Here is a 25,202-nt window from a genome sequence, read left to right on the forward strand (position 1 = left end):
TGGGCCCTAAAACAGAACCTTGAGGTACTCCATGAGTCAGAGAGGCAGCAGGAGGGGAGGCTGCCAATCCTAAGAGACGGGCCTGAAGGTTAAGTAGGAGGCAGTGTCCTATCTTACCTATCCGCCATCTATCAATCATCAGTGTGTATATTTTTAGCACCTGTTATGCTGGTTGATTATCCACCAGATCATTTCATCTATCATCCACTTTACTTCCTACGTATTCGTTTTGGAGCCGCTTTGTTAGTCACTTCATCATCCAATCCCTCCATCTATCATCGATTCTTCTGCTCATTTATCCATCAACCCTTTCATCCATCAATTCGTCATTTTTCTCTGACTTCTCCGACCACCGCTAACTTTATGTATCCCTCATCCATCACTTCAGCACTTTCTATCATCAACCCACAGTGTCTTTGCACCCATTCAGCCGCCCTTCAGTTCACCACTTCATTCATTAATTCTTAATTAATTCAAGCATTCATCATTTCTCCACTTCTCTCCATCCATCCATCTACGCTGGCATCTGATACACTTACCTTCATCTACCAACCCTCTGCCAATTTATCAGCTCATTAATTTATCCAGCACTTGTCTGTTTTTAGTCAATCAGTGTTTCTAATGGAGTTTTAAGCTATCAGTCATTGTTGGGAAGAGCGACCGACCGCCTTCAGGCGTGTGCAGCTCTTCTCCACATGCTTTAACACTGTGTAACTCTGCTGTATTAAGAGTGATGCTTTGTGCACAAACACTTCAGAGTGTGTCTTTATTCTCAATCCAACATGCAGCCTTGGGAATGGGTTTAGATGTAGATTTAACAGTGTGTTTTGTCTGCTCTCACACATGCTACAAACGTTAGCATGTCCGCGTCAGACCCACGACGTTTATGACTGATCGATGTCTAGATGCCTTCTAGAAAATGCCTGCAATGTCACCACGTGCGTAGCGTTTCTACGTTTCGGAAGCGTCTAAGAAGTGTGGGAGACAGGAAGTCAGACACGGGAACGGTGCACAGAAGCTGGTAAGTTTTCAAAATAAAACACTCCCAGGCTCCCAATCGAACACCAACAATAAACACAATTAAAACAGACAAAAAAGAAAAGATTTGCTGAGCTAACTGACCGATGGTAGAAGCACAAACACCAAGGGAATATGAACAAATTAGCAAAATGTGAGCAAGTTAACAAACTCAAGCAGACAAAATGCTCTGCTTCTGAAACTCATCTAAAAGTAACACTAATGTGTGTGTGTCTGTGTGTGTGTGTGTGTGTGTGTGTGTGTGTGTGTGTGTAAATAACAAACTAGGACTTAAATATCTATGATGATGTAATGATTGACTTGTTCTAGGACAACGAGTCCGGAGTCAACAGCAACAACAGTAGAATCTGTTGTCACTGAAAATCACAACAGTAATGCTTAGAAATGGAGTCAGTGATGCCACCCAACCATACTCCACTGACTCTGGCTACTTCTCAAGCCACATATATGGAGCTGCATACCTCCCCCCTCCTCCCCTCAGGCAGTGGAGGATGGAGGGGGAGGAAGCAGGCTATATATCACCAAGGAGGCATTCGTCCATTTGTCTTGCGGTTGGGTGGCTGAAGGAAGAGAAAGAGGAAAAGAACGAAAGGATGGGAGGGGGTGCAGGGGTGGATATAAAGAGAGAGGGAGGGTAACGCAGAGAAATGAGGACAGAGGAAGGCAGAGGAAAGGGGGAAGGTAGGAAGAAAGGATAGAGGGAGAGAGAGGGAGGATGATTGGTTAGAAAAAAATGAAGGACAAAAATATCGAGGGCTGCAACAAATGTGGAGAGGGATTAGACAGAAGAGGAAGGTGGAGGAAGGGAACCAATTACGTAAAAGTGAAGGTGGTGGAGGAAAAGAGAAGTTGTGAGCAAAAGTGCGTTGGATGGGAGGAACGTGTCGCAATAGAAAAGAGTGGGAGGAGAAGGAAATGGAGGGAGACAATGACAGAGTGAGGGAGAGGACGTGATGGATGGAGAGGAAGTGACAGAGGGTGGAAGAGGAAGAGGAGGACACAAAGGAGATCATGGAGGTGGAGAAGCGACAAAGAGGCAAAAAGAGGGTGGAAGGATGGCAGAGAGAAGATGCAGAACGAAGGAAGTGAGACGGTTCAGCAGAAAGACGTGACAGAGGTGAAGACAGAAGACTGCTCATCACTCAACGCTCTGCAGATCCTAACAGCTTCTGTCGATGCCGCGACTCAATTACATCTGCTTCAGGCTCAAACCATATGACACGAATCTGACTCCAACATGGACCAACAGGGACGTCACGGAACACTGCTTCCGAATTTCACACATTTGCAAAGACGTTTTTCAGGCAATCCAGCTCATTTTCTCTGAACACAAACTCATCAGTCCAACAAATGAGCAGCCGTGTTCGAAAACATCTGGTCCTCTCATGAAAAGTCAGAAATAAAACCTGTGGATACTAAAAGTGGAGAGACGGAGCATTTCTGTGGCAAACATCCAATCACAGAGCTTTACACTCAGTACAAACCTGATAAAACATTCAGCGGCTTGTCCTACTTTGCAGCTGTTAGACTGGGCCGCTAACACACCACGTTTGGAGGCTCGATGAGCGCACAGGCTGATCCACGGCAGGACACAACTTTAACGTCCATCAGCTCAAAGACGAAACGTTCAGAATACAACCAAAAACCCCAAAACCTGAAGCAGACCATTCCTCCTTGGTGCAGCTAAACGACAGGTAACTTTCCTGGAAATCTTTCAGCATCAATGTAAGAAAAACTTTCAGGCAGCACATTCAAAAGAGAGAGAGCTGACACCAGAGATGAAGGACGGCGGCGCCGTATTCCCGTTTCACATCGGGGTGAGGTCGTTCACTCGAGGGCCTTTCGACAGTTTGATGGTCCTGCAGGTGCTAATTCAAGCTGTAGCCACAAGTCACCTGCTAACAGCTACAAAAAGCACCTTCGCTCCCCTGGTCAGCGAGCGAAACGCCCCGAGGTGGAACATCTGTTCCCAGGCCTCAAGACGGTCAGGCAGCTCGCTATCAGCTGCACAGACCGCTGATCGAGGAGCTCAGGCAGTAAATGTTCAGCGAACGGAAAACTGATTGATGCGTCACGGCTGAAATACCAGTAAAGGTGCTAAAGGTGGTGTGCTTAAAGCTACACTTGTCAATATGCCACATTAACACTGACTCAAGGGACAATGCGTAAATACAAAGAGCCGTGCTGCAGCGAGACAACTAGGAACAACTCTTTTGGCTTTTAGCTCATAGTTTTGGTTTTAGGCCACATTTAACGGACAGTTCGGTCTGAGTGGACACTCTGTGCATGCTGGATGTGTAAGGAGGCAGCTGCTTGCGAACATAAAGCCATTAAAACCTCTTGAGGTGATAATATGTCAGAAATGTGTGTTAGTCAGCTTGTTGTGGAATTCTACAGCCCCAGGTGGTCTAAAGAAAAACCTATCAATTATTACAACATTAGAATTCTCTGAAAGTAATGATGATACCCTGACAAAGACACGCTGGATATCCACAAATCTGTCGACAGCATTTACCCTGGATTTCTTCTGCTTCTTGCTCTATAAACCATCCATGAAATATCACATTTATCTTTTTCTAATACAAACACGCCTATAAATAAGTGCATTTGTTTGACCAAGTGGTGTAAAATAAAGCAAAAACAAAGCCGTAGCAATGCTATGAAATGTCCTGATGGTTAAAAAAAGAGACTGACTTCACCCTGATTCATCAGCATGTCATTATTTTTAACGATTCAGTCCCTTTGGGTCACCTTTGAGTCAATAATTTGAGTTTTATTCTTTAGGCTGATGAACTGACAGAAGCTCAGACCATTAAAACGCCTTTTACCCTGTTTTCTGTCAGATATTCTCGTGTGATTATGAGGCATTCTCGTCACCAGAGAAACTCTGGTTTATATTAGAGAACAACTAAATTTCAAGTCTAAAGTCAGAAAAATAAGGATAAGACACTGCAGCAATAATGAACCATGATGAGGAGGTAAAAATCAGCCGCTCGAGGACAGAAAGCAGCGACGGCCTCTTCCAGCAGCGAGAAGCAGGTTTCTGCTTTGTCTTCTTTTACAAAAGGATAAATGTGTCCACCAACCGCAGAAAGACGATACACTGAATTAGTGATTTCAAGCTGTGGAGCTCAGTGTTTGTTCTTCTTCCTCTATTTGCAGAGGACAGAAGTCCTCAGAGAGACAAACACTGCATAATGCATGGAGAGCTGAGTGGTTTGTCTTCGGTCGGAGCGTCTGCTGCTCCGTGTCGGACAGATCTGGGTTAAAGGGACTTCACAGAGTCACGGCAGACATGTCGGGTCTCTGCAGCGGCGCCGAGGTCACGACACCTTCAGTCCACACGAGTCAGACCGAAGGATTTCTGTCATCTCATCAAATTTTCCCAACTTTATTCTATGGATACACTTTCATTGATATTTAGGGATCAGTATCACAACGGCAAATGATGGTTTTCATCATTTGAAAAGTTCTCATCTCCTGGTGTGAGGAACTACTTCACACTGCTCACGTATCCTGTCGCTGCGGGTGCTTCGCCTGGCGGAGCGATACAGTGACTCCATGCAGTCACTTTACGGCTGCTGTCAGAGTTCAGTTCACGGCTGCTGCAGTCAGTAAAAGCAGCAGCAGCAGCAGCTCTGTTGAGCTCTGTAGTTCGTTATAAAGAAAAAAATGTGCCCTGACGATGGTGCTGTGAAAAGTCAGTAAACTGACGTCCACAAAGACCCTGAATGTCTGAGCCAAAGTTCACCTGCAATCCAACAGTTGTTGAGATACTTCAGCCACGGATGCCACAATAACATAAAGGATAAATGCTAAATCATCAACTATCCGTTTTCTGCACAACTAAACAGAATTACAAAAGTTTCACTTGTCTTGGCAGAGCTGGAACATTTCTTACTTGGATTTTCTGCCTTTACTGTGATTTTATGTGGGCGGTGCTCCTTTCTTTGTCTGTTCAGCTTCGGCTTTTCTGTCTGCTCCAACTGGAGTAAATAAAACTCTGCATGTGTAAAGGATCTGTGTAGCCCGCTACCCGTAAAATAAAAAATCAGGACAAAGGCGTCAAAACAACAGCTTGAACACTGCTTTTCACTTTCTTGTTGCCTGCGTCCTCTCTGCTATCAGCTAGTGATGATGTGTTCAGGACGCAGGTTGTTTTACACCTTAACCATCGGCAGCTGCTCTCTGGAGCACCAAGCTTCACCCACAAGCAATCGTTGCAACGGGGGTAAAAAAAAAAAAAAGAAAAAAGAAAAAAAAATTGGGAAAATATCATGGTGAACTTTCATCCATGCAGAAATGACCTCATTTTGGACCAGAGCGCAGTGTCAGTGCCACGAAGATAACCAGAGACCGACAGCGGTAACATTCACTGGTATGTAAATTGTTGAATATAAATGCTGTTTGTTTCTTCCCTCAGCTATTTTTTCCTGTCGATAAGCGCTCACTGAGCCTCCCCTTCACTCCATCAGGGTTAAGAGGGCTGTGGTAAGTGGCCAGCAGCATGCTGGGAGGGTGGGCGGCGATGCTGTGTGGGCGGGAGGTTTGCTACGCCTGCCAACTGCTCGAGTACAGTGATGAATGCTGCCAGGAGACGGAGAGCAGCACTGCAAAAAAAAAAAAAAAATGATAACAGCTCAAACCAGAAAAACAAAAGAGGAGCCTGGTTCCATTTTTATGTCTCGTTGTGACTGTTTTCACGAACATCTCATCTGTCATAGATTTCTTTTGCCAAGCGAACAGCGAGATTCTGCAGGGATGCAATGATGGTCTGTCGGTCAGTTCGTCACGCTGGTCTGGACTGAACCTCAGCGACTCCTGGATGGACAATCGCTGTTCTCAGATGATGAGTCCTGCTTTTTTTGTTCATGTAACAGTCTGAAACCCCCAAATATTCAATTTACAATAACGCAAAACAAAGTAAGCAAAAGAAACCTGCAATATTTGGTATTCAGCTTTTTGGCATTTTGGTTTGATAAATGACTCAATTAAGCAAATATCTTAATGATTATTGAGTTTTTCAGCTAATTGATTAATTGCTTGAGCAGAGAATCACATTTCTTCTTTGCACGTGATTAAAATGGGAGCTGACGTTCATTCAACTCTTCAAATGAGAGCATTATCGGAACACTGAAAATTTAACTGTCAAGTCATCATCATCACGCTGGAATAATAAAAAGTGTGTGTTTGAGCATCGGGGCGGAGGGGCAGGGGTTTCTGTGGGTGGGCCCAGTGTATAATGAAGTTACGCTCAATATAGCTCTTCCCCCTGGACGAAGTGGATGTGACAGCAGGAACAATGGATGATTAGCATGAAACACAGAGCTGTGCAGCTCACAGTGGGTCGCTCACTGCCCTACACCGACAGGAAGATCAGCAAAGAGGTTCAAAACACAGAGATCTGAGAAAGCCCACATACATCGACTATATTTACAGAGTGTATTAGCTTAGCGTACGCTGCAGGAGGTCTTGGGAAGATGTGGTGGAACTATTTCTGGAGTGTTTTGCACAATGCTTGCACATTTCTGTATTCGTATCAAGGCAGCAGTGGATTTGTTAATGGCAGCAAACAACACGTAAAAATGCATCTCTGTCATTCACTGGAATGACACTGATCTGATCAGCAGGCGTGCAAACGTAGACGGCTCCGACAAAACAACGCAGCATCGTCCAGCAAAACAGTCGAAGCAGGCTCAACATCACACAATGTTGCACCAGTCAAAAATTTGATGCTGCCTTCATAAAATCCTGTCTGTGAGCACTACAACCCATTGTGCAGCATTTTGGCATCTGAAAACCATTGAATGAATTAATCTGCTCCTCAGACTGGACTTCCCGGATCAGGTTTCATTGTCTCATCAGTCCCTTAAACACCAATCCCACACTAACGCAGCCTGTGTTGCTGTTTACGCCTACAAAGCCTTTGCAAGTAGCCACCATAGCTACGCCGCAGGCCTTCTCTAAAAATCAATCTACACGTCAGGACCACAAGTGTGACTGGTCAGACTGGACTGCTTGTGCTTTCTCCAACAAATTGTGGACATCTCCACTGCAAACCCTCTGCCCCCCCTCCAGCTCCATCAGAGCGAATGAATGAACATGAGCGCAGTGACTGTGGAGTATTTCATGAAAGCACAGACATGGCCTGATAATGTACAAAAAACATGGCCGGATGTACCTGTAGGGGGGCCCCTCCACTGACCGCCCATCCTGCCCACACTCTGCATTGTGTATGTGCAGTGGCAGCTTCACTGTATGAAAATACCCTGAAACTAAGCATCATTCCTGCGCTGAAAACATCACCTGGCCCTCGGCTTTCTCTGCATTCCATTAGCATGAGGTAATTTTCAGGGGCCTGCGGCAGTTGCCTGCTTTGCCCAGTTGGTAATCAAGCATTGACCGATACATCCATGTACGCAGACTGCAGAGGCGTCAGATTATCAGAGGGAGCACAAGGCAGGAGCAGCGCAAAGCATTCATTGTCTCGTCCAAACACAGCTTCTATCCAGCACTGATTCATGACCCGCTTCTGTTTCAGGCCTCGTACAGTGTAACGAGACACCGCTGTCACGCTGCCAACATTGTGTTGAACAGAGTAACAGGGCAAAGATTTGCCCCATTTCCTGTCACCGTCTGACAGCGTGAGGAGCTCCATGACGAGCGCAGTGACAGCCGGGTGTTTAACAGGACACCAGAGGCCTCGCTGCAGTGGCAGCTCGCCAAGCCCGAATATACGACGACTTATGTTCTGCACAGCATCCAAAAAAACAGAGTGTCAAATCAAAGACACTAAATGGAAAACTGAGCATACTGTTTCAGCAGGGAGTCTCTTTGGTTTCTTCTGAATATATTGAAGGTTTTTAGTTTGAATTAAGTGAATTGGCTCTGCTTCAAGGCGGCCACTGTGTGGGCCAGCCAAGTTATTTAACTTAGCGGTGGAACCTGCTGTGCGGTTAATTAGCTGGGGATTCTGGATGGTGGGATTCATTACATGGCTGATTGAACAATAAATCTGTGTGTTTTCTGAGGGGTGACATGAGGGGCTCAGTGAAGCCAAGGTCAAAGCACAGAGACGGAGCTTTGTCCGAGGAGACCTGGAAACCAAAAACGGTGCTGCTCATGAATCAAAGGCAAAAAAACTGAGAACATTTGCAAACAGGATCATAGTTTCATCCTCTGTGGACAGACGGAAGGGCTGTTTCTGGTCCAGCACAAGCATCATTTAACTGCAAGTTATTATTGCTTTTGAAGCCACTTTAATGTCAGAATTAAATAGAAAAACCCTTTTTTCACACCGTAGGATATACGTTCATTAAAAAACAATGTAAAAATGTAATTATTGCTTCTCTTTCACGGTAATGAATGATCTTTACTGGTGTAAAAGAAACAATGTGGAATACGATCAACACGTGATGATGAAGGCTAACGCAGCGGTGTGGCTCACTGTGGTGTTTCTCATCACAGAGGATCTATCAGGCTGTGACACACACATAGTACTGGTTAGTAGGACTGATTCATTGTTGGTTTTGGTCTTTTAAATAATCTGTTGACAATGAAAAACGAATACCAGCAGGCTCGTGCTGTCACCCTGCACCCGGAGCCATGAAACCTCCAACAAACTGAGGTGCAGCCTCCTCCGTCTCCGCCGGTGCATCTCCCTCCCTGCTGCTGCACAAGCTGCTTTCCCTCCCAAGTCAGCCGGAGTGTCGCCGGTTGGCTAACGCTAACACGGCGATCCACGGCAACAGGTGCCAAAGGGTCGTTGCCGGGGCAACGGTGGCACTTTGCATCAGCTATAGGACGGCTTAAAGAGAGGAAGAGGCCGACGGCACACAGGGCCCTGAGATCAGCCGAGTTCAAGAAGCAAAAACACTGAATCACACTGTCAGCAGGGATGTAAACGTGATGAAGGCTAGCAGCTAATGATTGCACTGCTGCTCCTACATCTACTTCTGCAGAGTCAGAGAGAGTCAGCTGACACCTGCAGCACATACCGGACACAACGTACCACCAGAAGAAGTTCTGTACTCAGCATCCATTAAACACTGCTGCACTGAAAACCAGGAAAATACAAACAGAGAAATGCACAGGATTCAATGTTAACGTTGATTTGCATTAAAAGAGTGAGCAGTACCACTGTGTTTACATTTACGTTAACAGGAAGTCACGAGGTCGAAGCGATGTCTCCTTATTAAACACCTGAGCGGTCATTAAAAAGCAATAACCGTCAAAATATTTTACCATGAGTCATCGAGCGGGAAGCCGAAGAGAAATCTATCACAGGTGTGAGACACACAACGAGCCAGCGAGGCGTCGGTGACTCAGACGGTTTTTAGGATGAGTCATCAGGCTGAAACGCTTCATCAGCTGCACAGTGAAGCAGCGCAGGTGGAGACAGACAGGTAGGCAGACAGATGGACAGGTAGATGTGTGGTTCAACAGACAGGTGAGCAGCAGACAGCCATCGTACCGATACGGAGACAGATGATTATTTTCAAAACATTTTTCTTCCACGAGAGCCGTGAGCTGCGCTGCTTTTCGCTGGATTCACTGGGAAGCTGTTTGTCCTCTGAAACAACTGATCTGGACCAGTTAAACTAACTGGTCCCTGTCCTGCTGTTGACTTTGAACTGTCACGCAGCAGCAGGTCAGTCATCCCCAATTCATCTTCATCGTCCTCCTCCTCCTCTACCTTCAGGCTCCTCATTAGCTTCTGTCATAACTGTGCAGCTTCAGCCTGTGTGTGTGTGTGTGTGTGTGTGTGTGTGTGTGTGTGTGTGTGTGCGGCCTGTAGCCTGAATGTGAGAGGTTGACTCACTCTGCGAACAGTCATTGTGAGTTAAACCTCTCCCCACATGGTGTCTGATTGTGTGTGTTCTTGTCCTCCTGTCTTTGTGAGGACAGGTTGAGTTTTGGACCTCGGGACATTTTGTTCGATCCTGTTTTCTTCAACAGGCAGTTCGACGGTTACCACTTGGTTTCAGATCTCAGGAGGACGAGGTTCAGGTCAGGGTTCATCAGCCTTTTTGCACTTCGCGTTCTTTGGGTTAAACTTTCATTTTAACGAGTTATCTGAAGACGTCACGTCAGGTTCAGGAAGGCTGTGATGGGAATTTTCCATTGTTTCCTAACATTTAACAGACAAACCCATTAACTGAGAAGATAACGAGGCAGACTTTAGCTGCAGCGCTACAAAACAGCTCACAACAAAAACCATCGCAAACAACAACAAAATGAAGACAGACACCCTGTTTTCAGGCCGTCCGTCGTGTCCAGCAGTAAGAAACAAGTTCAGACTGAGAGGAACAGATCAGAGGACGAAAAGTTCACCTCTGAAGTGAACTTCTAACCCTGCACGGATGGAGATTTAGACTCAATATGTTTACAGATCATGTGACCAAGGTCTGGTGTTCAGGCTCACTCCGGCCGAACTGAGCTGCAGCAGAAAGATAAGGCGGCGGCGGCGGCGGCGGCTGAGCCTCCTCATGCAGCGTGAAGCTCGCTCCACTTTATCTGCGTAACATTTCAACTAGATTAAACACTCCATCCAGCCGCTATCAGCCCCTCTGACAACACCGCTGCTGGATTCAATGACAGCCTGAGCGGCCAGGAGCGATTTGACGGCTTGGTGACGGTTTTTGGATCCGTGACTCTGTGCGTCCGGGTCAAACTGGGGACCGGCCAGGAAGCGTTTGACACTGTGAACGAATCAGTGTTAACCCTTTCAACCTGAGCTGCTGCTGAACTACCAGCGTCATTACAGATAAATCTTTGGGTTGTTTTTTTATCACCAACTGGTCGCTTAGAAATATGTCAAATATGATCACAGGTTACTGCTTCAAGGCGCTCATTTGTTGATGTGAAAGTGGAAAACAGCAATTAATCATAATTTAGAAGCCTTAGTATCACTGAGCAGTCAATCAATAATTTATTGACTTTCAGAAGAATGACATCATGATGACGTTGTTGTGCAAATTACCGATTCCAGGCAAACTGTGATTCAAAACGATGTTATTTCGCCCCAAAATCAAATGACAACTTGTGTTATTCCACTTTTACTACTAAAACTCTTACTTTATTTTTAGAAATGCTGCGCGGCTGCATATTTTCCACCATGTCTCAGCAGCGAAACAAGTACAATAAAACTAGAAAAACAAGAGAAATCTGACTTCTTTTGTACTTGAAGAGGATTTTGTAGTTTCTGTAAATAACTCTGGACTTTAAAGGATGATCTTGTGCTTCGTCTGCAAACTGAACTTAATGTTTGTAGTTCAGTCTCCACTGAAGGTTGCACTGGTTTCCCCACCGTCCTCCTGCTGTTTAACAGTTCTTCCTGTCATTTCATCTGATCCCTCACATCTGTCTGAGACCGTGAAGCTTCCTGTACGTCAGCGGCTGTGAAATCGAACGCAGTGACGGCTTCGTTAGCCTCAGCGACCTTCATCAGGGAAAACTAATCAACCAAAAAGTAGCAGAGAAACGCTCAGAAGCATGTCTTCAGTTCTGAGACTCGTCCTCCCGTTTAGCTTTGCATTTCCTGAGCGACTCCCTCATCCTGGCGTCATAATCTCTGGATAATGGATGAGAGTTTGAATTTTTTATGTCGTCATACTTAGCCTGCAAGACTGAAAATAAAACAGCAAACACAGCACACAGCAGACATAATCTCTTTATATTTCCACACTAAACCTTTATAGTAAATCACCTAAATGTATGCGGCTGACAGTGTGGTGAGAGGTCTCACAGCAGGAAAACTGTGAGATTCATTCCACATAAATAACTCCAGGCAACCTAATTGAAGGTGTTTCAGTGCACAGTCGGTTATAAATAATGCATCTCTTATGAATTCTGACGTACAGCCGCTCCTGTAGTGAGGCTCCTGCAGAGTGAAAGCATGACGAAATACTCCTCATACGTACACACATATGATCAGCATGCAGATGTTCAGCTTCAGAGCATCGGGGGTGCGTTCAATGTGGAAACATTTTGCAACCAGTGGGAACCCATTGGCTCAGAAAAACAGCTCCAAAGTAGACAAGAAGCACCATCCATTGTGTCGGCTCACTAAATATTCTGAATAATTCTATATTGTGTATTTTTTACATCCAGAAATGCTGGAGGCAGTAAATAAGATGATCAGATTTCTCTTTTCAGCTTCAGTGAAGGCACAGAAAGTCTGCACAACATATCGTGTTTCCATTTCAAGTTATCGCACTTGTCTGCACCATTAGTGACGCCACACTCCATGAAAGGTCTGCTAACATTCTCCGAAACCCCTTTTCACCCACAAAAAGCTGGTTCTGTCCTGGTTCACAGGAACCAGCTGCAGCCAAACCATATCGGGTTTACTGTTGACCTGCAGTGTGAACAGAGACGACGTCAGTGTCGTATTCTACAGGACGGAAAGAGAAGCTAGAGGACATAACTTCTGCGTCTTCTTATCAATAGTTGGGCAACTTTGGTGGAAAAGCGGTTTGAGAGTCACTTACTGAGGGAGCGATGCGTTTGATGACACTGTTTTCTTTCTACAAAGAAGGAAATCTTTTATGTCAGTAAGAAAAAGTCCATTGAAAGCTGCTTTTAAAACTCTCTGCTGCATTTCACAGTCTTTTCCTTCTTCTAGTCTAACCGCTGTTTCCAGGGTCAAGAATGAACTTTTCTATGTTGATAAATTAGCACCGCAAGGACGACACGAGGAAGCTGAGAACTGAAGGTCTCATCTGTCTCTTCTTCTCTGTATTTAAAGTCTTGAAGCCAGAACTGATGTCTATGTATTGATAAGTCTGATTGTCAATATGTCTTGAGCTTGTATGGTCAAAACAAACACTGACTGGGCCTTTAAGGCTATTTTTGGGCTGATTTTGCTTGATTGACAGGTGTCCAAGCCTATTATACTCAGCCCTGGTGGTTGCCACTTTCTTATCCCACCTCACCTCCATCCCCTTTCACCAAATTAGGAGGTTCTGGCTGCAGTAACTGACACAGACGCCTTGAACACTGAGCCAGAGGAGTGAGGGAGGCTTGCCTCTCAGCGTATAGCTCAAACTGTGCAGTGAGTGTGATGGAGCTAATGGCGCATCAGTGCACTGATAGCTCACATGTATAGAAGTCTGTTTATGGCAGCAGCAGGGTGACAGACAGGCCCTGAATGCCAACATGTCGGGCGAATCTTTCTGTGCAGCTGTCACTCAAACCTCTCACTGCTCAGGAGCACAAAGCCACAGATTCAAGCAGCGATCCTCCAGCTTCATTCATCTGCTGAGTGCTGCCAAATCTTCTATTGAGAAGAGAGAAACGATGCAGCTCCAGTAATGGAAACTCTTCTTTTCCTCGCACTCACAGTGAGCCTGAAGTCAGTGCTTTGGTTGCTGATATACAGCAGTATGATTTGTTATAAAGTGCTTTTTGCTTGGCCAAACAGCAGCTGGACAAAAGCAAAAGGCCGTTACAGAAAGATTCAAGGTCAACAGAAATAACACCTTCAGATGCCACCAGCAGCTCCTGAAGTAGAGCAAGACGTGAGCTTTGAGGTGAGTTATTTCCTCACTTTGACTGCTCGCATGGCTCCAGCTCTGACTCTCAGGGCTCACCTGGTGTATCTGAGCCGACTCCAGACTGACGGTCCAGATCTGCCACAGACCACAGGAATCCCCTCCACAGGGTTGAAAATGAACACACTGAAAGCTCCAGATAAGGGAAGAAAAAAGGCAGAAAAAAGATCCCTGCAGCTGTGGATCTATGACCACTGTCTGCTAAAATATGTCTGTAATTACGGTTAGATTTACAGTTCGGTGCTCAGGGTTTACGGAGCTTATGCATATGAGCACTTAGCTGCTGGATTTCACCTGCTGATACCATCGACACAACACGGATGCATCATACCTGACCAGGCTGTGTTGAGCTTTGAACATTATTCCCCTCGTGCACTTATAGAACTGGAGCTTCAGGTTACTTCCTGAGAAAGAACTCAAACATCCCGGAGGAACAATCTGCACGTTTCTATGTCTCTGATTTCTCCCTGTATGACTGTTGATCACTGGTGCAGTTTGTGTTTCTTTGATCCCACAGGAGTGACACCAGAGCAGGAGCTTCACTGAGGCTGCTGGACATACCTGGACATGATGCACACGCCCGTCCAGCTCTCCACAGGAAGAGCAAACGAACACCAATTAAATCCAAACCACAAACACCCTCATATGAGGGCATTTTCCTTTAAATGTGCAGGGAAGCTGTTGTATAGGTTACTATGGTTCAGTCTGTCTGCATGTGATTGGCTGGGATTGAAGATGCTTGTATCTCACACCCATTCACTCACACACACACACACACACACACACCACCACTCAAACATCATCTGACAAGCGTGTGCACGCACAGGCACGTGCACGGGGACACACACCTTTCTTTTCAAACACTACTTCTTTGATGCACAAACACACAAACACCGCCCTCCTCTGTGACAGCCCGTCTCCATAAACACGCGCACACAGCTGCCGGTGCATTACATAAAGCTAATCAATGCGCTGGCAGCTATAAATAATTCATCCTCTCCACCATCCATCACCAGCCGAGATGCTGCTGCTGCTGCTGGCGGCAGTGGCGGTGGTGGTGACGGCACTGCGGAGGACCGGAGCCGGGCAGGCCCTCCTCATTCAGCAGCTCGCGATCTGCCACATCCTCCTCAATGATTTCCAGCCACAGCCTCCTCCTCCTCCTCTTCTTCTTCCTCCCTCCCGCCTCATCACTAGCACCTACAGGCGAGATATGGCGCCGAAAGAGGCAAGACGATCCGCCTTCACCTGGATGAAAAGACAGAGCCTCTAACACCGAGCAGGAGGGGAGGACGTGAGGGAGGCAGAGGGGAGGGAGGCGTCATCCGCCGCACGCCTTCATGTTTAGCACCCAGGTGCCAAAACTCAAGCATTAAACGGTGGTTTTTGCACAGACAGCGCTTCTTCCCTCCCGTTTCCATGTGTTGCACGAGCGCGTCCGTCCAGGTGAAGCTGATACCTGCGGACCGTCTGCCGCCTCGTGTTTACCCGCACAGACGCGCGCGCGGAGACACACGCCAGCAGCTCACGCCTAAAACCTGTGCGCACCCGCTCACTCCGCATCTCCATCTTCACACCGCTGAAATCACCCGAGCGGCTGCACAAATGCAATTCAGTCCCCCCCCCCAAGTAAACACACAAACAACACAAACAACACCCAAGCACCCCCCGCCGCCCCTTCCCAGCATGCTCTCTGTGATATTTTGGCGCACAGTGCGTTTGGTTTCACTGACCTGATGCGTGTGAAGCGACCGAGGCGGCGAAAGGGATCCCGACCAGTCTGCAGCCAAACCTCCGTGTGATGCCCGGCCTATATCCTCTCTCTCTCTCTCTCTCTCTCTCTCTCTCTCTCTTTCTCTCTCTCTCTCTCTCTCTCTCTCTCTCTCTCACCACCCCCTCCTGCGTACTATTACCTCACAGCCTCTGCTCTGTTCCTTCAAGACAGGAGAGAAAGCAGGAAAGCATATGGCGACAGATTGTCAGACACACAACAGGTCTGCACGAATCCTGCCACATTTCTGAAACACCCAGACTGAAGCAGTGATGCTGTAAAACACTTCACACCAGCATCAGGTCTACAGGCACCACCAACCTGGACAACTCGTTCATAGTAAACCAGGACAAGAGCTGCTCTCAGCCTTTGAGGGGCCAGAGGATATTTTATTTATTATTATTATTATTATTATTATTATTATAATTATTATTATTACTTCCAGTTGTAAAATTGTGGGTTAGAGCATATAAAATCACATTTTTTACTCTAAAATTGTGTTAACTTCTACAAATGGTCTGCTTTGTTAAAGAAGAGGCGTTAACACAGAGGCGCTTCCGCTGCAGTGTCTCCCTCAGTGTGCCTGCATTAAAAGTTCAAATAAAAGTGAATTTATAACCTTGAAAAACCATCTTTTTCATCAAGGAGCATAACATTATAAAATGCTCCACGCCATCATCAAGGACCATTTCCATCATGGAACTCCAGCCCAAAACCAAACTGTCCATTTCTAAGTTTCTGTTTGTGTACAGGTTAAACAAACAGTGCAGGTCCATGCACTCATTAGCTGCTTCCAGTCCTTATGCTAAGCTAAGCTAACAACATCCTGACGTTAGCTCTGTACTGAACGCACAAACATGAAAGTGGTGTCAATGCTCTCATCTCACTCCTGGAAAGAAGGTAAATAAGTACATTAAATAAGTATATTTAACCACTTCCACATGTATCCATATGACCGGGGCCACTTTAAATCATAAACAAACATGTGGATCAGGTGACACATTATATGAGCCAGAGCAAAGACTGTAAACGGCTCGTGGGAGCTGCTATTGATTAATGACTGTCCAGTGCAGCAGCAGATACTCAGCCAGTTCGAATAAAAAAGTAAACATGTGTTTGAGATAAAGTTAGTGCACAGATGTGAGCTCAGAGAAGAGGCGTGGCTCCGCACTTTATAATAAAGATAATGCCGCTGCTGCGTTCAGGTGTCATCGGCCAGCAGAGCGGCCGGCGGCGCTGGAGGCTGCCGATGTGAGGCCTGGTGTAGCACTAATGCACTCATTGTTAAAGTGTCATTACCAGCCTCATTTATCACAGAGCAAACACACACAGACACAAAACAAACAGACAGGACAGGTGCTGCCTGCTGCTCGCCATCGGGTCACGCCAACAACATGGCCGCTTCAGCTGAATCAAAGCAAACAGAGAAACAAAGCAACAGCAGCAACCTGAGTTTCATGAGGAGAGCTCCAAAAAACTGAGGAGCAGCAGAAATACAGAAAGTTTCTCAGATGTAAATCGACTCGGATGAAGACTTAGATTTCTAATCTATGATCCTACAGGTACCATGACGCCTGCCATGTTTTCACAACACTGTCTATCGTGTGTGTCTGCTGCCTTTTTTATGTGCAGCACTCACTTGTTGAGCTGCAGTTCCTGTATGAAAGGTGCAACACAAATAAAGTTTATTCATTCTGTAGTCTGCACAAACTAAAATTAGTTACTAGACGCGGTGAAACACCAACAGAAACATCTTCTTAGTCCAGATACACATCAAGACAGCTGAAGGCTCCGTTTGCCTGACAGACTGACAGCTTGTATGTGATTAAACACAGCACACAGATCTCAGTGTGCACATGAAGCCCTCATTCACACCACAGAGCAGTTCAGTGGCATTGCTCCAGCCCGCAGTAGGTCTGGTAGTTATCAAACTACGCGACTCATACAGCAGACAATGTTTTTGTAATCTGCTGAAAAAAGTCTGAAAGAAAAAAAAAGACCCCAAAACTACAGGATGCACAACTACAAGTAGTAGTACAAGTGTATTTTACAGTCAGTGCAAAGGGAGACATCAGCGAGCTTCTCCTGGGACCAGCAGCCATTTCTGCCCTCTGAGGACACAAATCTTTGTTATGGCGCTCACGTCACCGCTCTCGCCTCGCCACAAAATCCATCCTGTGGGGTCGGGGAGAGGTTATTTACACAGAATTACGCGCCCACTTCCACTGCGGAGGAACCTCTCCGCTTATGAAATATGCAGGCAGGTCTGATTATTGGCGGGATTAAAAGGCTTAATGTTGCCGTAGTGTGAGATCGGTGTAAATGTGATGATGAAGCTGCTAATGGCCTTCAGATCGCTCGCGGCGCTTTTAGCTGCTGCCGCCTCGTTCTTCACTCAGTCACAGTTTTCGCTTTGTGGAGTCGACTTGGGGAATTTCTCACTATTTCCCATTTTCTGCATATTGAAAAGTTAATATTTTATCACACTCTCATTACTGCTGTGAGGCTTTAAGTCCACATTTTTGTGATTTAAGTCTCTCCTGATGGTCTCAGGACCTGCTCTGATGAGTTACTGTGTTCAGTTCAGCTGATTTGAAGTATTTGACACACAGGCTGCTTCACTGCTGACGGTACGTTTCGTTCGGTTTCCTCACATTGGTCTGTGTCCTTCAGGCCTGACAAACGCGCTCCAGCAGCCTCACAGCACTGACCTGTAAAGCTGGATTTCTACATGACACAAGGCGACCTCACTGTAGATCGATTTCATCTCAGGGTCTTTATGAGGAGGCTGCTGATGAGCGACAACGGGAAAGTTGGCCTTCTCTCATTACTCACAGGAGCCTAATGCAGAATGATGGATCATTTTTAGTGGTTATTTGATTGAGGTCATGATACCGTGATGAAAATAAAACAGCTGCAGCTGAAGAGTCTGTGACGACCACAAACCATCGTTCGGTGTTTTGGTATCTGAGAAGCTTTCAGATTCAAGGATGTGTTTCTCAAGCTGGACTTCCTGGATTCTTCTTCATATCTCACCGGTAACCGACACAGAAACGCCCTCCAGCGCTGCCCCCTGCGTTGATTTAGCTGATTTCAGTGTGAACAAATGCTAACTCGCTCGCTAAGTCCCTCACTCGCATTATCAGGCAGCAGATTCTCCTGCTGGGACCTGATTGTTTGGACCTGAACAGGCAAAGAAAGTGACAGCTGCTGCATGTTGAACGACCACGAATGTGACAGTTATCGTTTGTGTTCACAGCGTCTTTCTTGTTTTTCTCTAATGGCTCCAGATGAGCTAAACCAGTGAACATGCATGTGTTCTAGTTGTACTGGTCTCAGTTTGTATGACTGTGGGAATCCTGGGACAGAAAGAAACCAGGAGAGGAGCGAGAACTGTTGAGGCTGTGGCTATTTACTGGGATCAGTCCCACTGCAGACTCTGTGTGAGCTGAACTGAAACATGAATGAGCACAAAATAATCTGTCTTTGGCCTTTTTTCAGCCTGTAAAACACGAACAATGTGACGTTTTTCTCTTTCTCTTGTATTTCTCTTTACTTCCAGTTGCTGAAAATATATTTTTTGGTATATTCTTTACATGTTATAGACGTGATATAGGCTTTATTATAACAGAGTGAATGTCACACATGGATGAAGATTATCTGAACATCTCTCAAACAAATTATTCCAAGAAGAGAGGAAGCTGCTTCATTTCATCTCCACTCACAAATAATCTGACACGGACCGTCCAAACAGACAGACACACACACACACACACACACACACACACACACACACACTCAGTGGGCTGAGAAAAGCAGCAGAAGAACACTGAAGTGAACACTGTGCTATATGTTTTCTCTGACACGCATGAGGCGGCTGGAGGCTGTTCCATGACAAAAACACAGGCATGGGGATGTAATTGCATTAAGCCATGATGTCTTTGAACAGCAGTATCCTGCCAGACAAAATGCTAATTAATGTGATTTGGGTCTGTTAGTGTCCAGAGTGAGTTTGCTCTTCAGGTCTGAGCGGTCCGCAGGCTGAGCCTTCATCTCAGGAAGTTACCACGAAGATGCTCTATATGTTGTTTTCACTGATGAATCTGAAGTTTCATGTCGACCTCAACACATCCGTACTGGAGTGTTTTCACAATGTGGTATTAGTACTTTTACTAAAGGATGTGAATACTTCAGACCACGAACAGTGTTCTGTTCTCTTTTTATGATCAAGCAGCTTTGACAGTCCTTTCATTAATAATCAATATAAGATCTCAGTCAGTTGTGTGAAAGGGCTGTTTTTTAATTTCACTTTGTTTTGTCACAATATCTACAGCACTGGGTTCAAAGATCCTGTTGCGGGAAGATGCACCACTCTCCCTAAAAATTGTTTGTCATTTAGAGGTGTTCCTGTCAGAGCAGTGCATCTCATCCCGGGAACATCTTCGAACAGATGATGCTTTTATTTTCAGGAGGACAAACAGAAATCTGACCTTTTATGCAGCAGACGTGCAGTGTTTCTGAACGCTGTCAGTACAGAAAACTACAGCACAAACATGGCCGTGCATTCTTGGTGGGACTGTTTTCCTCTAAAATGTGCTGTCAGGACACCTCGATCAACCCTTTGATTTAATGCTCACGTAAACACATTTGTGAGAGTCGACAACTGCGTTGAAGACATTCAGGGGAGATACTGGCTCATGTAACTGCAGCCACTGTTTGCTATAAATAAAATTACTGCTGAGGAAAATGTGATCGTGAGGGTGAGAAACAGAATCAGCGGCAGCGAGGACCAGATGTCGCTCCAAAACACATCAAGTTGGCTCACGGTGAATAATTCATACGCAGATAATACTGTGTGTGTTTCCATGTGCTCCATCTGTTCACATGCAGCTCAAACACACTTCATCGTGTTCTCACACATTCACTGTTTAAACCAGCAGTGTTTCCGCGCACAGTTAAAACTCGCATTGAACATTTCGCTCATGCACAAGTACTCAAGTATGAGCATCAAAACACACTTCAAGTAGTAAAAGTACTGCCACCTGCAGCACCACTGCACAAGGCAGTGACTCGAGTCGTGAACGTGGACCTGCTGGAGCGTGAGTTCAGTATTCAGAGCACTTTTAAACTTAAAGGTTAAAAGTAAAATTTCCTCCTTGACTCCTTCCTTTGCTTCCTTCCTACAGTACCTTCCTTTCCTCGCCTCTCATTGTTGTTTTCCTTCTCTCTCCACCTTCTTCTCCCTCCCGCCGCAGTAAAAGCATTAAAAATGAAAGCTAAAACAGGGTGAATCTGTCTGATTGGCTCAGTCTCAGTCTGAGCTTCAGTCGTTCACATTCGGAGGCGTCACTCTCCTCTCTGCTGTTTACAGACTTCACTGACTCACACTCTGCGTAATGCTGGGAATCAATGGCAAGGAGGGAAATGAGCTCACGAGACCGTAATTACAGCCCTTCATCACAAAATAATCAAGATAAACACCCAGAATGCATCACAGTCTGCATCAGCTTGACTCTTCTGTGAGCATCTGCTCCTGAACAGGTTCACTCGAGCTGCTTCTATATTTGCCTTCACTATTTTTGGTCTGCTCCCTCCTCTTCCTCCTTTGCTGTGCTGTGTAACAGCTCCAGTTAGTCCATTAGTCTCAGAGAGGAGTCCAGTTTATCATCGGTGAACAAGCCATCGCTCCTGCCTCGCTAAACGATCCATCACTGTTGTTAGCGGCTTTATTTTAGGGAAATAGTCCAGAGGAAAAAAAGAAAAGATGAATTGCTGCAGTGAAAGAAGAGGATGATGAAGGACGGCGGTCGCAGGAAACAACTCGTAAAATCTGGTGAGAATGAAAGAAAATGATCAGGTGAAAGCTGTCAATAAATCTGTGAGAGGACTCAGATTAACAGCGAACAACAAACAAAAAACCACAGAACTGTGTCACCGCAGGCTGAACGAGGGAAGCGAACATCACGTCAACACCTGCGATGAAAAGCCAAAGGTGTCACCTTCTGGAGGCTAAAGAGGAAAAGTCGAGAGATGATCAAAGATTTTAGGGTTCATCCTCTGGAGACGATGAATGGCACATTTTGAAACGTTGTAGTGAATAAAGTAAGTAAGTAAATAAAGAAAGAAAATAAAGAAAATGTGAATTGGGTGTTTAAACTTGGTCACTTCATCAGAAGTTGTTTGTTTAGGCGTTGTCAGCTGTAATAAACAGAGTAGAAGAAGTAGAGGACAGGAAGTGGAAACAAAAACAGCAACAACACCAATAAACCTCAAAGATGAAGATGGTGAAACTTCTTCTTCTTCTTCTTCTTCTTCTTCTTCTTCTTCTTCTTCTTCTTCTTCTGGAGCTGAAACAGCTGATCAGTCATGGGTCGAACGTTGACTGCGTCGTAACCTCTTCAGACAGTGTTTCTAAAGCACGCTGCAGAGCATCTTTGTGCTTCAGTTCTTCAGTTTGTGCTTGGCAGCGTTTTCTGGGTCTGTGACTGAACGAGTTTCCAGAGTGAATGACACGACCACACTATCTGTTTTAATCAGCCGGTGGGAGGAAGGAATGAAAACGTCTGCTGTCGGTAAGACGGATGCTGCTGTCCACACTTTCCTCCCTCCCTGCACCCGTGTGTGTGTGCTTCTTGTCTTTATCCGGACCGTTCGGCTCATCCAGCCGAGCGTTGCCGCCGTCAGCACTTCACTGCCTCTCCACAAAGAAAAGCCCTGACTCCTGCACTTCCAGTTAAAGCAGTAATCTGTGTCCTCGCTGCTTATTCCCCGAGGTGAAAACCTCGAATTAGAAACCTGAACGTCTTGTATTGTTGATAAACTCTCAGAGTCCGGAGAGCGTGCGGCTGTTTTTCCGGCCTTTATGTATCCAGGGAGGGTTTGCTGAGCACACATGCTGCTTCTTTACCTCCATTTATTCAGGAAACCCAGACTGAGCCACAAGCTCCATATCAGCCCTTCGTCCATCACATTCACACAGTTCAGGACATTTACATCAGGAGGCTGCACAGGACAACCACAGGTCTGTGCCACCGTCCACGATGTGCAGGTAATCCTGCCTTTAGAGCAGCGCTCCAACAAACCCTGAGTTCACAGCACGGAGTCAAAAGTTTCATCATAGGCAGATTTAGGCTGCAAACAAGGTGTTGACAGCATAAATAACTACAGCATACAATCAGATTTCACTGCTGATGGCGCCACAGCGCTAAACGTCCTGCCCATGAGGAGGCTGAGGAGGCGCGCTGCAGCCACGGCGAAGCTTTGGGGCGCTGATACTTTGAGCGAGCTTCCTGTGTCAGTTAGGTCGTCGGGAACTTGGTTGAACCCGACTTTATGTTGTGCTGTGAGCGTCTTCACAGACTCACAGTTCTGAAACACAGAAGAATGTAAAGAACTTCACAGAACAAGCTGCGAGTTGTCTTTTGTATTACATTTTTTTACAGTGTGCAGCTATAAATCAAGTCGTACATTTATCTATATGACTGTCATTTTGCATTATTTTGCATGCATTTTATACATTTACACTAAAAGATGTTAATAATTGGATTAAAATTGATTTAAAAGGTACTACGATATACATACGAAAGCTCTGCAAGCTGACATCACAAATGAAGGGTCAAAGTCGCTTTTTTCGTGCCACAGGGAAACGTGATGCTGCAGATGACACCGTCAGGAAAGCACTAAAAGAAACAAGGTTAGAGCGCCTGAAAACACCACGCGAGCACGTCCTCGCCACAGATCCCATTTCAACAAATCAATCTTTTTTATCTGGAGACAGCAATTAAGTCTCCGACCAATAAGTGCATTACGAGGCCTGTGTGAAACGTAGACGAGGCCGCTCGGATCCGGCTTCAGCTTCATGAGCTCTGCAGTAATGAATGAGGTCATCAATTATCTTGGTGGCTATTTGTTAATACAAAGAAGATATTTAACAGGCGGTTTGGTCTCATATGAAGTAACGATGCACACACACACACAAAAAATGGGACTTGAATTTCCTCACTGTGGAGCTGAAGGACTGAACTCTGAATGTTTCTTTATGTCCTAAACAGCATTTTGGATGTGTTGGTTTTCTCCACTCGAGCTGAAACAAAGCGTTATTTAGTCACCTGAGAGAGAGAGAGAGTGAGACCAAGCATCAAAGATTTTCATCTCACCAAAACTCCCAAAATCAATCAGGAAGCGTCCGCTCAATGCAGCGCAGCAATTATCCCGAATGTGCCCTTTAACAGATCCAGAGACTAATTCATTTTGACTGAAACAAATGGACGTGCAGGTCTGATTATCTCTCTGCACGCAGCTGGCCTTCCTTAACACACACACACACACACACACACACACACACACACACACACACACACACACACACAAAGAGGAACAAAACACGTCGCTAATACGCTCATGCAAACGTGCAGCCGCACACACACCTTGTCTGAAAGCATCAGTATCTGAATGGGCTGATCAGCATGCCGGAGCACATCTGAGCTCCTCAGAGGAAACAGGAGGCGATCGCCTCCACAGAAACTGATATTCACTCAAAGAGAGTATTGATCAGAGTGAAACCTGATTCGGGCTGCGAGCTCGTGACATTGTTTCACTTTGCCTGTGTTTGAAATGTTAAACACATTAAGAAATTAATATGAAAAGGCTGTTAGAGTGCAGCAGCATTCAGATCCCTGAAGAAAAGTACTAATACCACACTGTGAAAATACTCTGCAAGTAAAAGGCCTGCATTCAAAACCTTACTTCAGTAAAAGTATGTGTTATCAACAAAAAGAAGTGAAGACATGAAGGAACACTTCAGTTTAGCACAAACACCTGGAGATACGTGGTTTTCACTGGACAGGAAGGAAAAACTGTAATCTGAGAGGTAACGAGTAACTAAAGCTGTCAGACAAAGTAATGCAGTAAAAAGTAGAATATTTGCCTCTGAGTTGGAGTAGAAGTATAAAGGTACATAAAATTGAAATACTCATGTAAAGTACCTCAAGTGCAGTACTTGAGTGAACATTGTGTAAAAGCTGGTGTTGACACTCAGCTGCTGTGTTGTCACAGAGAGAAGACGAGCATCAATCAGCAGACAAACAGAAGCTGATCACAGATCTGTCCTGCTCAATCTTCACCGCGTACCAACATGACAACGTTTCAAAAGCTCGACCAGGTCGAATTTACTATCCTGACGCCACCGGCGGTCTTTAATGCTGCTCTCCATCCGCTGAGCTTCAGAGCCTCATCAAAGTGCCAGGACAGCAGTGATTTATGGGCCAGCGGTGAGTGGAGCGGTGAGGCTGCTCCATGTAGATCAGACCATTAAGAGTCACATCAGGCAGACCTTCCTGTTGACACAATGAGACGGGCAGATGAAGGAGACCCTGCGGGCAGCTATGGCTGCTTTATTATCCCAAGATGCTCGCTGGCAATCACATCCATGGATATTGACCGAGCTCTTCACAATGTCTCGGCTTCAATAAATAACAGCTGGGATCAGCGGGGAGACTGATGGGACGACACGCTTAAGGGCCATCCAGCTGCATCAGGCCGACATGCTGAATTCAATGACAGGTGCTTGACTCAGCTCATTTGCATGTTGGCTCTGAAATGATCCCGAAGCAAACACACACCGTATATCTTTAACACCGGCGGCCGCGGGCCCCCACGGGGCCCCCGCAGGCCCCACAGGGCCCCACCGCATCCTGCGCACTGCTTCCACAGCTCCTCTCAGTTTCTCACATTTTGAAAACACGAACAGCCGACTGTTCGCCGCAGACACTCACACATATTTTCAACTAATTAATCATTTCGTGCAGTGACTAATAAAGGTGAGTCAGCACCTTCACCCC

General features: G+C 45.8%; 1 protein-coding gene across 1 annotated transcript in view; it reads right to left on the reverse strand.

Annotated features, from left to right (window-relative positions):
* LOC143325368 (complexin-2) overlaps positions 1-15,690 on the reverse strand; it is a 41,988-nt gene extending 26,298 nt beyond the window's left edge. Inside the window, exon 1 of the mRNA XM_076738370.1 lies at positions 15,326-15,690. The gene's annotated coding sequence lies outside the window, so the exon portion shown is untranslated. The remainder of the gene's footprint in view (positions 1-15,325) is intronic.
* Positions 15,691-25,202: the final 9,512 nt, after the last annotated feature.

This window comes from Chaetodon auriga, chromosome 9 (genome assembly GCF_051107435.1).
Source record: "Chaetodon auriga isolate fChaAug3 chromosome 9, fChaAug3.hap1, whole genome shotgun sequence".
In the NCBI taxonomy this organism is placed as follows: Eukaryota; Metazoa; Chordata; class Actinopteri; order Chaetodontiformes; family Chaetodontidae; genus Chaetodon; species Chaetodon auriga.